This window comes from Ips typographus, linkage group LG6 (assembly GCF_016097725.1).
Source record: "Ips typographus isolate SLU linkage group LG6, UJ_Ityp_2.0, whole genome shotgun sequence".
Taxonomy (NCBI): Eukaryota; Metazoa; Arthropoda; class Insecta; order Coleoptera; family Curculionidae; genus Ips; species Ips typographus.
This window is the reverse complement of record NC_138427.1, coordinates 4,922,139-4,934,864: the sequence shown is the minus strand read 5'-3', so window position 1 is coordinate 4,934,864 and position 12,726 is coordinate 4,922,139. Positions and strand designations below refer to the sequence as shown.

Below are 12,726 nucleotides of genomic sequence, written 5' to 3'. Positions count from 1 at the left end.
TTTTTATAGCAGCTTCAAGGATGAATTTTATGAGTGGAAAATAAAATTTTACGTCATATATTTCACGAAATAGAGTTGTTTAATCAAATTTCCTATTTTTCCTGTTACCAACACTGAAAAACGAAAAAAGTGAAGTTGTTAGTGTGTTTTGTTATCATTTTGTTGATGCTGAAACAGTACATTTTTCTAACCTAAAACCTATCCTAAGTAACAGACAAATAAATCACTACGTTTGTACAGTATTCAGGATGATTATGAATTTTATGATCAAAAATTCAAAAAATACTCTTGTAAAATCAACTTCTTAGAGTTTTTTAATTGTAGTGTGTCAAGAACAAGTATCCAGACTGGGCGTCATTCTAGTGTAGATGACTAAATAAATGTAATTTTTTGAATTTGATTGAAAATAGTGCGATATTCCATTTTCCCCTCAATTTTTGTTAGTGGGGTGAGACGAAAGTCCCCAAAACCAGGCTTTTAGAATAATCATAAACTGCTCTTGCGTTCTACCATTTAAAAAATATATATTGACCCTGAATACCTTGTATAGATAACTCGGTTTTCCTGAAACATTGATTAACGTAAATTCTGATCACTTGTCTTCCTGCAAAACTTGCCTAACCTAACCTATATCTCGGACCAAAGGCCTTTGGGCTATTTTGACTTTCAGTACTTTATATTCTCGCTTTTGGTACAGAAATAGCTTTTAAAGTTTTTTGCATCACTCTGCCAACTGATTTTAAAGATATCAAAAAATCTTTTTTCTAATTATGGCATATAAAGTGACACTTTTCAAAACTGATTAGAGTGACAAAACGTTTTACTTTATGTAACTAGTTATGAAATGTTCATTTCATCACTCCCTGTTTTTATGCATTTCCGTAGAAACATATGGACGACATCCATCATAACATGTCGTTGTCACTGTTTATACAAGGTGCTATGAAAGTGAATATTTGTGTTAAATCACTTTAAAAGATGGTTTTTACCGCTTTTTGGTCAAAATTAGAAAAAATTATGTATGCAACACGTTTCGAAAATGTCTTATTGTGTAACTCATTCAAATTGTAGGACCTCGCTGCGCCCGCCCTACAAACATTCGTTCATTACACAAAATCGATCTTTTCGTAACTGATTACATAAATAGCTATTTTCAAGATAATAGATACAATTTATGTCATAATGTTAACTTTATCAACCTGTTTGAAGCTGTATTGGCATGTAAAGAAAATGGAAAAACTTTCGTAAACCTGCTGTAATATCGATACTTTTAGCCGAAACACTGCCAAATCTCTCCAAAGTAACTCTCAACCGGTCCCAGATGACTGAACGAGCGTTCATTTTGGGTCGTTTCACCTTTTCGATGGCTGCGAAGCACCTCGTTCACACTTCTTTATCCTGGACGATTTTAAAATTTACTGTTTTCTCCACACACTGCAATGTAGCAAACGCCTCAATAAATCTCGCGGTTATTAATGACATTCCGAATTCATCAAGCAATCAAGAACTGAGATCTAAACTTGATCCTCTTTTAAATAACGATCGACTAATTTACAGTTTGCTCGCTAAACTCGTAAATATGAACAAACTGGTTAAAAGCCGGGTTTCGCTCACATTTATATGAATTTTAATGAAATAATGTTATTAAAGCTGATTGTATAATGCGATGCACGACGCCTCTTAGTGCTTTAATTATATGGTGGATTGGTTGTTTATTCCTAATATGAGCGGTTAAATTGAATTAAACGCGGCTAGATACAATCCAGACACTGCAAATGACTTACGTCACGCGAAACGAGTATTTTCATTCAGACTTACATGATATTTTAAAGTGCGAGTTGAACACAGCCACTTTAGCACAAACATAAAACCATTCACACCACAAACTTGTTATCGAACCGACTAAATTCAGATGGTTTCCAAATCGTGTAACGGTACTTTCGACTCTCCCTTGACACCGTGATTTTGTTTTTTTTTATTATTCTAGGAACGTCTTTCGGGTTTTTTTAGAATAGTGGGACCGGCCACTTTCTCTTGGCCCACCGAAAAAAATACCTGATCGTTGACCTAATTAGTTCTAAATTTGGTATAGACCGAGAATTATGTGCGGGAAAGTTACCGTTTTTTTGCTGACTTTTTATAAAAATTTGTGTTTTTTTATTCTCAGAAAGGTGGTTTAGTGATGGTCATCTGAAACCACGTATGTATGTGCCTTATAATGGTAAAACCTAAAAAGTATAGTTTACGGTGTGACTTCTTTTGAGGTTCTGTAATAAATAGCATCCTGTGATATCTAATAATACTTTAGTGGTATTAAGCTTATTACACTATTGAGGTCAGTGCATAGCTTAATGAAACAAATTTATCCGATATTATTGGATATTTTCCAGAGGTGTTTCTGAAATTAGACTTTTTTACTTTTAAAGTTCATTTTTTTTATTATTTAAGTGGCTAACTCTATTTTACACAGTGTTTCAGTTTCTGAGAGATTGTGATGACATGTCACAATTCATAATCAGAATAGTACACTAAAGAATTTTGAATTTGTTTTGAAAAGTTTAGATAAATTTCATTATTCACGGACAATGTGAAATTGCTATTTTAACGAGACCGTGCAGAAAATTCAACGACTAATAAATACTACCCTGTATAACGTATAATATTTAACGTAAAAAAATATCAGAAATTAATAACTCAAAAACCAGTAGAGTTAATAAAAATAATGTCAACAACAACAGAATAATATCGAAGTCGATTGAATTGACTGGGATTATCAAAAAATAAAATTTTGTTAAGTTGGCTGATATCAGGATTAAGTAAATAACTGGACAATAACATTTGGTATAATAGTGTTACGATTTTCCCGTGGGTTCACACAAAGTTTCATCCTGACTCGAGTATAGTAGGCCCAAACCGTAACAATAGTTTATTATCCAATGCTATAGGATAGAGTGCTATTACTCACGAAGATGTAGTTTGCGGCACGAGTCAAAAGCGAAATCATCCAGTGAGTAATAGCCACACACACACACTCGTGAGTGTGAATACTAAACTTCTTCGTCTTAAAGAAAATAACAATAACTCATTACTCACAAGAAGTTAATGCGTTTTGTTATGTATCTATTTAAAATAAGTAAATAATAAGCATCTTATTAAATTTCAATTTATTTATTAACATTCAAATTAGGGTCAATTAAGCTGTAACAAATTATTAAACATAAAACAACAAAATTATTTCACACTAACAAACACAGGACGAAAGTGAATATTTGCTGATGAACCTGGAGATTCAACTTCATCAAAAAACTCTTGTACAGAGTAGTAGCACCTCTCACAAAAGAAGAATTTGGAGTTATTCTATATAATTTGTTTAGACATCTTACTCCGAATATGTTCGGATTTTTTTGTCCGATAGTTAATCTGGAGAAGGGAATATCGTATTCCTTTCCGTGGCTGATTGTCATGTACTGTCGGTTATGTACTTGTTCCCTTCGAACTAAATCCTTTCTACTAACAGTGTGCATTATGACTAAGTAAATATACAAGGACGGGAGAGTCATAATTTTCAATTTACGAAAGTACTGTTTACACGACGTGAGTTGCGATACACCGGTCATATTTCTAATATTTTTTTTACTAGTAAATTAAAAAAATTAAACAGTCAAAAGACTTTGCTCTAAATAACCCAAAACAAATTTATACTATAACTATTTTCAGTTTGTAGTTTATTTTGTTACTAAAATGAATGAATGAACATGATGAAAACCTCTCTTAACCTACGCAAAAAGCGTTTTAGTCCTCCCAACAACATTCTTAGCGTGTAGAGTCGTATTTTTGCCGGAACAAGCAGGTGTGACCGGGCTTTTTGAATTTCGGTTCATAAATCTGACAATGTGGCTCTAAATACGTCGTCAAGCTGCTTCTTCGGAATACGCACAGAAATAATTTTTGAGGCGCTAAATTAGAGGAGTGCGTCGCCCTGTTTTGACGCTCTAAAAATACCGATCGTATTTTTTGCCAATTAGTCTCGAAAATTGCATTACAAAAATCGGGACGTCTCAATTACACTAATTAACCGGTCCAAGTATAAAATATTCAGCGAAAATTGGCGGACTAAATCCTATTGTCGCTTTCGAATGCTTATAAATATTAACCGTATAAAACACTCGTTTCGACAAGAGAATAAAAATTTGCATCGCAATATCCACCGGAGTAAAATAGAGTTGTCGTTTTGAATTATGCGGCTACGTACATGCGGCAAAAACATTACTTATCCTGCCAAGTAACTTACACAGTGAAATAAATACATAAATAAATAAATATTTGCATGCATGTGTAAAGTTCACGGGTTAGATTCTAATCTTCTTTGCGGTTTCTTTGGGTTTGCCTTCTCCCTTTTTCGCTTATTGCCACTTCAGGAACCTTGGAATGGTTAGATCGCCACGATTTTTTTCTTCTAAGTTGGTATGCCAGATTGTGTTTGTTATACCGTTGCAAAATAGGGTGTGTTGACCAAGGCAAAGTGTATTCTTTGCTTGATTTTGTTCAAAGAGTAAACTAAATAGTAAATTTGTTATTTTTAAAAAATCATATTTAAAATTACATTTTTTTTACAAAATTCAAGTTTAGGAAATTTGTGCAAGTTTAATTAGTAAACATTTTTTTAGGCACCCCCATATTTAATTTAATACAGGTAAATTTTTTTTTTATATGGCTTACAACACACTTTTAATTGTAATTTTATTAATTTTTCTAGAACTTTTTTTAAAAGTTGCTTAAACCAGCAATTTCAAATCCCTTCCCCTCCCCCGAAGGTTTTCATTTTTATAAGTTTACTTAGTATTTTGTTATTTAAAGACCTATAATTTCTATTAACCTGAAGGGGAAAATGGGTTTTGCTTGTTAATTAAGAAATACTTTGATTTTAGTAATAAAAAATACTGCAATATCCATTTACTATGGATTCTTTTTGTTATTCTCAAAACCGTATAAATTTCAAGATGAGTTAAATTTTAAAAAATTTAAGAATAGTCAGCATTCTTGTTTTATTTAAATAATAAGTAATTTTGACCCAAATAGAAGATTTTATGACATTTTTCTATAGCCTCCTCGAAAAGTTTTCTTTTGGCAACGTCACAGCTTCAGTTACAGTTTAGTGTGCAAGTTTGACCTTTTTTTTTATTATGTCAAGTGTCAAAAACCCTTTTCTTTATCCTAATAATTTGGTCCTAGAGGTCGTCAAAGTTGAAAATAATTTAACAGTTTTTTGCAATACCTCCCAAACCTTTCGAATTAGAAGCTTGAATCTTGGACATTGGTTTTGTTAATATTTAGTTAAGTAAATCTATAATAGTCTCATAACAAACAAACAAGAAAGTGGGAGAAGAAAAATAACAGAATTTTGGCATACTTTTCTCAGAAAATAGTAATTAGAAAAAATTACCCTTCATACATCAAAAACAAAACTAAATTTAGACTGAAGTTCCTATGGAGGCAAAAGCAAGTTTAAATGAATTATGAGTCAGGTTTTATATTTAAAATATTTTCTCTTACTCATATACAAATTTGTCAAATATGCAAATTTAAAGCTGTTTTTCCAGTACCTAACTAAGTAAAATTAAGTTCTAATTCGTTAGGTAAATTTGCAGTATTCTTTCCAGTTACTGGAAAACCAGGTTTAAATTTGCACATTTGACAAATATGAGTAAAAAAAATATTACACATACAGTGTCCACTGACCAGGATAAGAAGTGCTATTATAGGGATTTTAAAAATACAGATTTGGTTAATTATAATAAATTCTGAAAGTACTTTTTATTCCGAATGGGACATTTCTTTATTAAGGTCAAAAAGCAGAGTAAAACACATTTAAACCATAAAGTGGAATATAATCATTGAATTCTGGATAAAAGGGCTTTTAAAGTCTAATGAAAAAATATGGAAGGCATTTAACCAATTGAAGTTATGATTTCGCAAAGACAAAACGTAATAAAACGTAAAATAAAAAAAATAAAATGTTTGCAAAATATCTCAAAAACCAAAAACCGTTCGAAGTTTTCTAAATGTAATTTTATTATTGCCGTGATTACGCAACTTTTCTCCCAATTTATCTATAACCGTTTTCAAGATTCTCATAATGGCCCTCCTTATTCTGGACACACTCTGTAAAACCTGATGCCTTTTAATTTTTTTTAACTTGCTTTTGAGTTTGACCAAATAGGAAACTCAGTCTACAATTTTGTAATTTCTAAATATTTTATTTTGCTAAACCTTGTTAAATTTAATTAAAATGTAATTCAAAGTATTGTAATATAATGGCTCAAGGATCTTAAATGATACTACTTTATAAAGTAAAACAAAAAGACCTAACCGTAGCCTTAAATACTCTTTGTACCACTCATTTTAATATTTTTTTTCTTAAAATGTCCAAACACTCTAGTTTAACTACGAAAAATATCATAAAGTTTAAAAAATATTCATAGTATTTATACGATATTTTCATTAAAAATTAATTAAGAGAGTAGAAGTACTTTATCATCGGCAAACACTTCAAATATGACTAAAAGCGAATTTTCTGTTATTAATAATTTTCAGTTATATTCTTGGTAATTCCATGTAGAGATTTCCATTTTAAAACCGCTATTACACAATAAAAAGCTAGAAAAAAATTCAAATGAAGCAATGTCACTTTACATACCTCTATCAATAAAGGCTTATTTACGATTTGTTAATGTTTATTTTATTGACTTAATAGTTTCTTATAATATTGAGCTTAATATGCAATGTATAAAATTATTAATTTAATAAGAAACATTAACGTAAATTTGCGATTGTAGCGTAATGGTCATAATTATTACATCATTTTGACAAGCCTATAACTTTTTTGTGTTTTTGTTGCCCAAGAGGAAGAGTTTGGCATAAATAATTGGACCATCCTATTTCTTGATAAAAACTCGTTGACTTCAATGAATAAATATGGAAACGTTTTACAAATTTCTTCCTGAGTGATTTATTGATGATCAAGCATTTATTGGGACAACGTCCCGCAACAAAACAGAAAGACGGAACGTAAAAAAATCCCCGTAAATATTATCCCATCGTCAATGCGACTAAAACCACCTAAAAACAACAAACCATTCATAAAAATCCACTAAAACCGTCATTTACATCCATAAACCTTTCAATAGGTAATCATTCCCATTCACACTGTCCATTTTATTCTGCACATGCTACCTCGGGCCATGTTGCACGCCGGCTTCAAACACACCGCGGCCATTACGCAATCGACTCGCGTCTCCTCCGAAAAAAACCCAGTTTTAATCCATCTTGACCCATTTAAATCCATTCGGTTCGCGACAAACACCTCCTAGAACCAGTTGCGACATTACGAAGGTAAAATCAGCGACATTTCAGTGGAAATTTGATGGAAAATCGTGTAAATCTTGTGCCGTGATCGCGTAAAGAGAGCAGCACTGTCGTCCATTCAATATGGCTGGTTGGATGCGCAGGCCTGCTAGTTTTGGCGGTTGTGGACGATGGGCGGAAAGCTGATGATGGTCGAGTCGGCGCCTTAGATTTTCTTTGGTTTGTATTGTGTATACTTTTATGCTTATGGAGCGGAATTTGAATAAAGTTTAAGGCATCAATTTTTTTCCCGGTCTGAAAGAAGTATTAGGAGAGACGACATTCCTAAAACTAAATAATAAATAATAAATTCAAAACGGTAGACTAATACTACTCAAAAGAGATTTCGTGGTAAATAATACAAACAGAAATCTTAAATACATGTGTGACAGTTCTAACATATTAGTCGTCTGAAGATGTCTTAGCAGACGACAGTCTATTAAAACTAATTTTGAGACTGACTGTGCCACTTTTAAAAACACCTGTAAAAACACAGAATATGAATGTAATAATTACAATTTAGTTATTATTGTTTTGATTTTCATTTACTTCTGTCACGTCATTAAAGTACTATCATCCTACGCCCGGACGTACAAAAATTAGTTTGGTCATCCACCACAATTACTGATCAGTCCTCCATTTCACATTGTTCTTGTATCACCTTCAATTTTTCTTAATTAAACCGCAACCTTAACTCTTAAATAATTCAAATTGCCGCCTAATAAATCAATTAACAGAAAAACGACGTGAACGGATCATTAGTCCTGGCAGTTTTGCTATGGCAATAAGCAATTACACACCATCATTATAAGCCGTATACGGGCAATTTATGATTTTTTTTTCTGAACGTCCCATACAGACCGAGCACAGTCGTATAATAATTAATTTTTTACCTTAAACTGATATGACGTTTAATTGCACCTACATAATCTATCAGGTTAAACAAACAAATCGTGATAGGACGAGATTTATGCGCCTTCTATGTTGCGGAGTATTACGACATTATACTGGTAGTAGGTTTTATATGTAAATGGGAGGGATATAAAACAACAATAGTATGTTTGTGTTGAAAGCTGGCAGACAGTTTTGCCATTTTAATTGTTAGGAACATGATGAATTAATTACCTGTTTGTTTGCAAGGTACAGTTGGTTGATTGTGACTCCAGATCAAAGGAGAATGGTTTACAGTTTTTTCTATTCTGTCTGACACATTAGAAAGATTAGTGTCCCAATATCTTTATTTCAATATTGGAGGTTATCTTCAAAACTGCTCTGTCTCTTAAATTGCTTAAAATTAATAATAAAAATACTTAAATGAATAGCGAGATGGTTTGAAATACCCAAGCTATGATTCGCTATAAAGGATTATTTTACACTTTTATTAACACTAAAATGATTTGGTTGGAATACATTGGAGTACATTATTATATATTACACCTTTATTTTGTAGATTATTTCTCTAAACATGAAATAAAATAGTTAAAAGAATCAATAAAAAAAATCTTTTTAATCAACTTTGCTGTTTTTTGACCAGGTGTATATTATATTTCAGTTACAATCCACTTATCTACTCTTTATGTTATATTAATTATTGTCTTTTGAATCTCATCTCGTCTCTTATTGTTTTCTGTTTTTTCATGATTTATCTTATAGTTTAATTTGTGACTCTTTCCACGTTTGTTGAGCACTTTATACGAAGTGTCATAAGTCGAATTTCAAAAGTTTTTGTTAACTGCCATATAAGGTTATTCTACCTACAATATTTTAATAGAATTTATCATGGAATTAATATGGTAATTTTATTAATAAAACAGCTTTGAGTTGAGCGATTTGAGCAAAAATTTAATTATGTCTTTAAAAAAGGCAATTATTTTCCTTTACTTACCAAAGTCGAGTAAGTTGCTAAATACTGCTAATTGTTAACTACAATAGACATTTTTGACTTACGATTTACACTAGAAATTGTTTTATTCTCAAAATATTTTGTTGAGACAGTGAATGCTTATAGCGCCTGCATTAAGTAACAACATCAGAATGATTTTCCATTTTTATGGTCACTGGCTTGTATATGTTCTTATTTTTTTACGTATTTAAACAAACAAAATTTTTGAAATTAGTTTTAATTTTTGTTCTAATTTAGTTGATAAGATAAATGAAAATAAATGACACTTTATTATTACCTGTTTTCCTCCTCTACAACGTGACATTATCATACAAAGTGATCACGTGACAATTAGCAACAAAGTGATCATGTGACAAACTGTCAGATGATATTACGAAATGCGCTGTAACCTAACTAATTGCTGATTGATATCAGCAAAACAGTCTTTATAAAAATGCAATTTTTGCTATTTTAGCTAAACTGTAACTCTCAACCATAACATTTCATATATCCTCGTAGGTACTCAGTAAAAAAAACGTTTTAAAAAAAGTAGAAGTCTAATATGGCGTTCACAAAAGAAGTGAAAATTTGCAATCTATTTAGATTTTTTTAATACATCTTTTGATTTGTCTTAAAGTAATTGAAAAATGTCACAGTCTGATATCTCCACATTATATGTAGAAATGACAGCTTATATGAATAAATTTGGTATTCCAAAGTTTGATACAAAACAAACTTGTCAAATTTAGTACAATCACTGATCAAGCTTTAGTTGACATCCGTCAAAAAATGAACTTAATTCATGCAGTAGTTTCCGAGATATCAGTCGTTAAACTTGCCTTGTTATCGCTAAATTGTTGTTATTCCTGTGGTAAAGTAACTGTGAATTTCAAAATATTCTAGGTTAGGTTGACAGCTGCCAAAATTATCATTCTCTTTTGGAATCAACTGTGAACTACAAAATATCCATTTGCAGTAAAGTGGCAGCTGTCAAATTCAGTACAATAGCTTAATCATCGTCAAGATGTTTTAATTTGATGTTTAAAAATTTTTCAACAAATCCATAACCATTTGTATATTTAAAGCTTTATTCGAGATTTTTTTCTAATATTCACAGAAGCTCTTATTAACTTTCTCTATGCTGTAGAGCATAATAATATTGAATCAGTAAATCTAATTAAACTGAATTATAATTAATAGAAATTATTAAGTTATGAGAAAACCGAGGAGAAAACCAAGGTCGTCAACCTTAACTAGCTAATAAACGAAATCCCTGATGAAAATTTGTTAAACCAACTCAAATACTGTCATTTGACAAATAACCTAGTTTAGGAAAATGTCTTTCATCGATGATGATGATCGTTTATGATCGTTTATGACGTGAATGCAGTTTTCGTGGGCGTTTCCTATACTTGTGTTTGTTATTTTTTAACTCCTTATTTGACTCTGTTGACGGTAACATATTATTATCCACAGTTCATCAACCTCCTAACACCTATCAATAATTTCTGGCTAATATTTCATTAGAAATAGCATATTACTTATTACTTACGAGCAATATGACATATTAAAGGGAAAAACATGTAAATGAACAGCTTTCTAATATCCACACTGTCAATCGTTACCCATAACAACTATGCTAATTGGGAAAAAATCGTTTGTAGTGATTATTTATGTTAGTTGAATTTGTACCTTAGATGTGGGATGAAATAACGAAGTAATTACCCACAACTGAAGATGACTGAAATGTGGGTCATAGAAATTTTTTAGTCTGTTCTGACTGAACAGAGTTTAAATATCAAAGTAAGTGAAATTCGACTAAACAATACAGAAAATGCGGTGTTAAATTTCAAAACGGCTGTTTCATATTTCGTTATTGTGGCACATTCCCCGGGTCCCTACCCAGCAATCGTATCGATTGGCTTTAGAAAAAATAAGTCCATGCGCGCCATAAACTTTACACCGGGTGTGCGGACCAAACTTGCATAAAACAACGCTTTTCCTGTACGTTACGTGGCACTTCATAACTCTATAACTCCGCGTGAACTCGCGTTAGTTTATTCCTTCACATTTTTAGCTGTGCCCGAAATGCCATAGATAACGGTACTGGAAACTATCGACAGAAGTACACATGCGGTATGACCGTGGCTACGGCGGCTAGTGCTTAATTATAGTAAAACGGAGAGAAAAAGAAAAGACATCAATTAAAAATAAAAACAAAAACACTTCGAGTACTGTTCTACCGTTAAGACGTTCGTCGAAATGCTGCCACAAAAAAACAAACTGAGATTCCATGTTTGGCGTTTGACTATTTATACGGAAATCTTGTCCCACAGTCCGTTGACTGTTAGCCTAGTCTCCAGCGATTTATGTCACTTTGTCTCATTGTATAACTTCACTTCACCAGTTTAGCGAAAGATTCGGTCTTGGGGGGGAAAAAACCGAAACTTTCTAATGAGCGATTTTGTTATTAAACCCGTTTCGAGAAGTATAAATACTGTCCCGAATGCCAGCAGAATCTTGACAAGCCCCGATATGAAAAATGTATCACTGGCCTGAACTGATTGGCTCGCAAACCAAACTTTTTGCACCGTCTCCGTCTGTGTCGGTCTACTTTCATTATCCGACACAAAAGAAACTTCTTTTTGTCTCAAATCGTTCGGCAAATCCTGACAAGTCCTCACGGAAACTAATTAAAATTTTCTCCAATGGCCGCTGCCTTTTTTCTGCGAAAGGATACTTTGTATTCATATTTTTTGGACCGTCCATCATTACTGAAGCCCCCGGGGAACCACTTTGGTTAAGTAGGTGATTTTGCTAATTGTCGCATTATATTACTCAATAACGGTTGTTCTCAGCACCTTAACAGTCGGAGATAACCTTATCGAATACCCATGAAGAATAGCATCTCCGGATTGCTCAATGTAATAAGGACAGAGACGTCTTCTGATTCTCCTGCTGAATTTATGTCATCACCCAATTAGTTTTCAGACAATGCTTATAATACCACACTGACTAGTATGAGTTAACTGAATAGTCTTCATTAGAGTGTCATCAGAGCATGGATAACCTGCAGGATTAGGGGGACACGCCACTGGGTTCAGGGGCCGAACCCGAACCTGGCAAGTCAACCAGTTCTATATACGGTCCCTACACGACAGGTCTCCGGGCTGCTGTCAGAGCCATTTCCTTCGCTAATGAGATAGAATTGGAAGGACAAGCCGAAGTTGTTCGCCTGCCCAGCTCGCCACTTTCTAAAAGATACGTCGTTAAAAAAAAAGCTGAATAACATTATGGTTAATAACATGTCCGAATTCTCAGACGCAGGGATGTTTACTCGCCAAATCGGTGTACAACATTGGAACACTCAAGAATTTTTTATTTTAAGATGTGCTACTTTTCTTCTTAGGTTCGATTATAGTCTCTCTCAGTATATCATT

The 12,726-nt window shown here is 32.6% G+C and overlaps 1 protein-coding gene and 1 long non-coding RNA gene across 5 annotated transcripts in view; one reads left to right on the top strand and one right to left on the bottom strand.

The window, feature by feature from the left end:
- The window catches only part of LOC145731248 (homeotic protein ultrabithorax-like), a 166,879-nt gene that overhangs the window by 58,380 nt on the left and 95,773 nt on the right, over positions 1-12,726 (top strand). The gene's annotated exons all lie outside the window — the stretch shown is intronic.
- On the bottom strand, positions 6,714-7,579 carry LOC145731250 (uncharacterized). Its single transcript, XR_014178776.1, has 2 exons — positions 7,178-7,579; positions 6,714-7,119 (listed from the first exon to the last, which is right to left on the bottom strand). It is a non-coding gene; the product is annotated as an uncharacterized LOC145731250 (long non-coding RNA).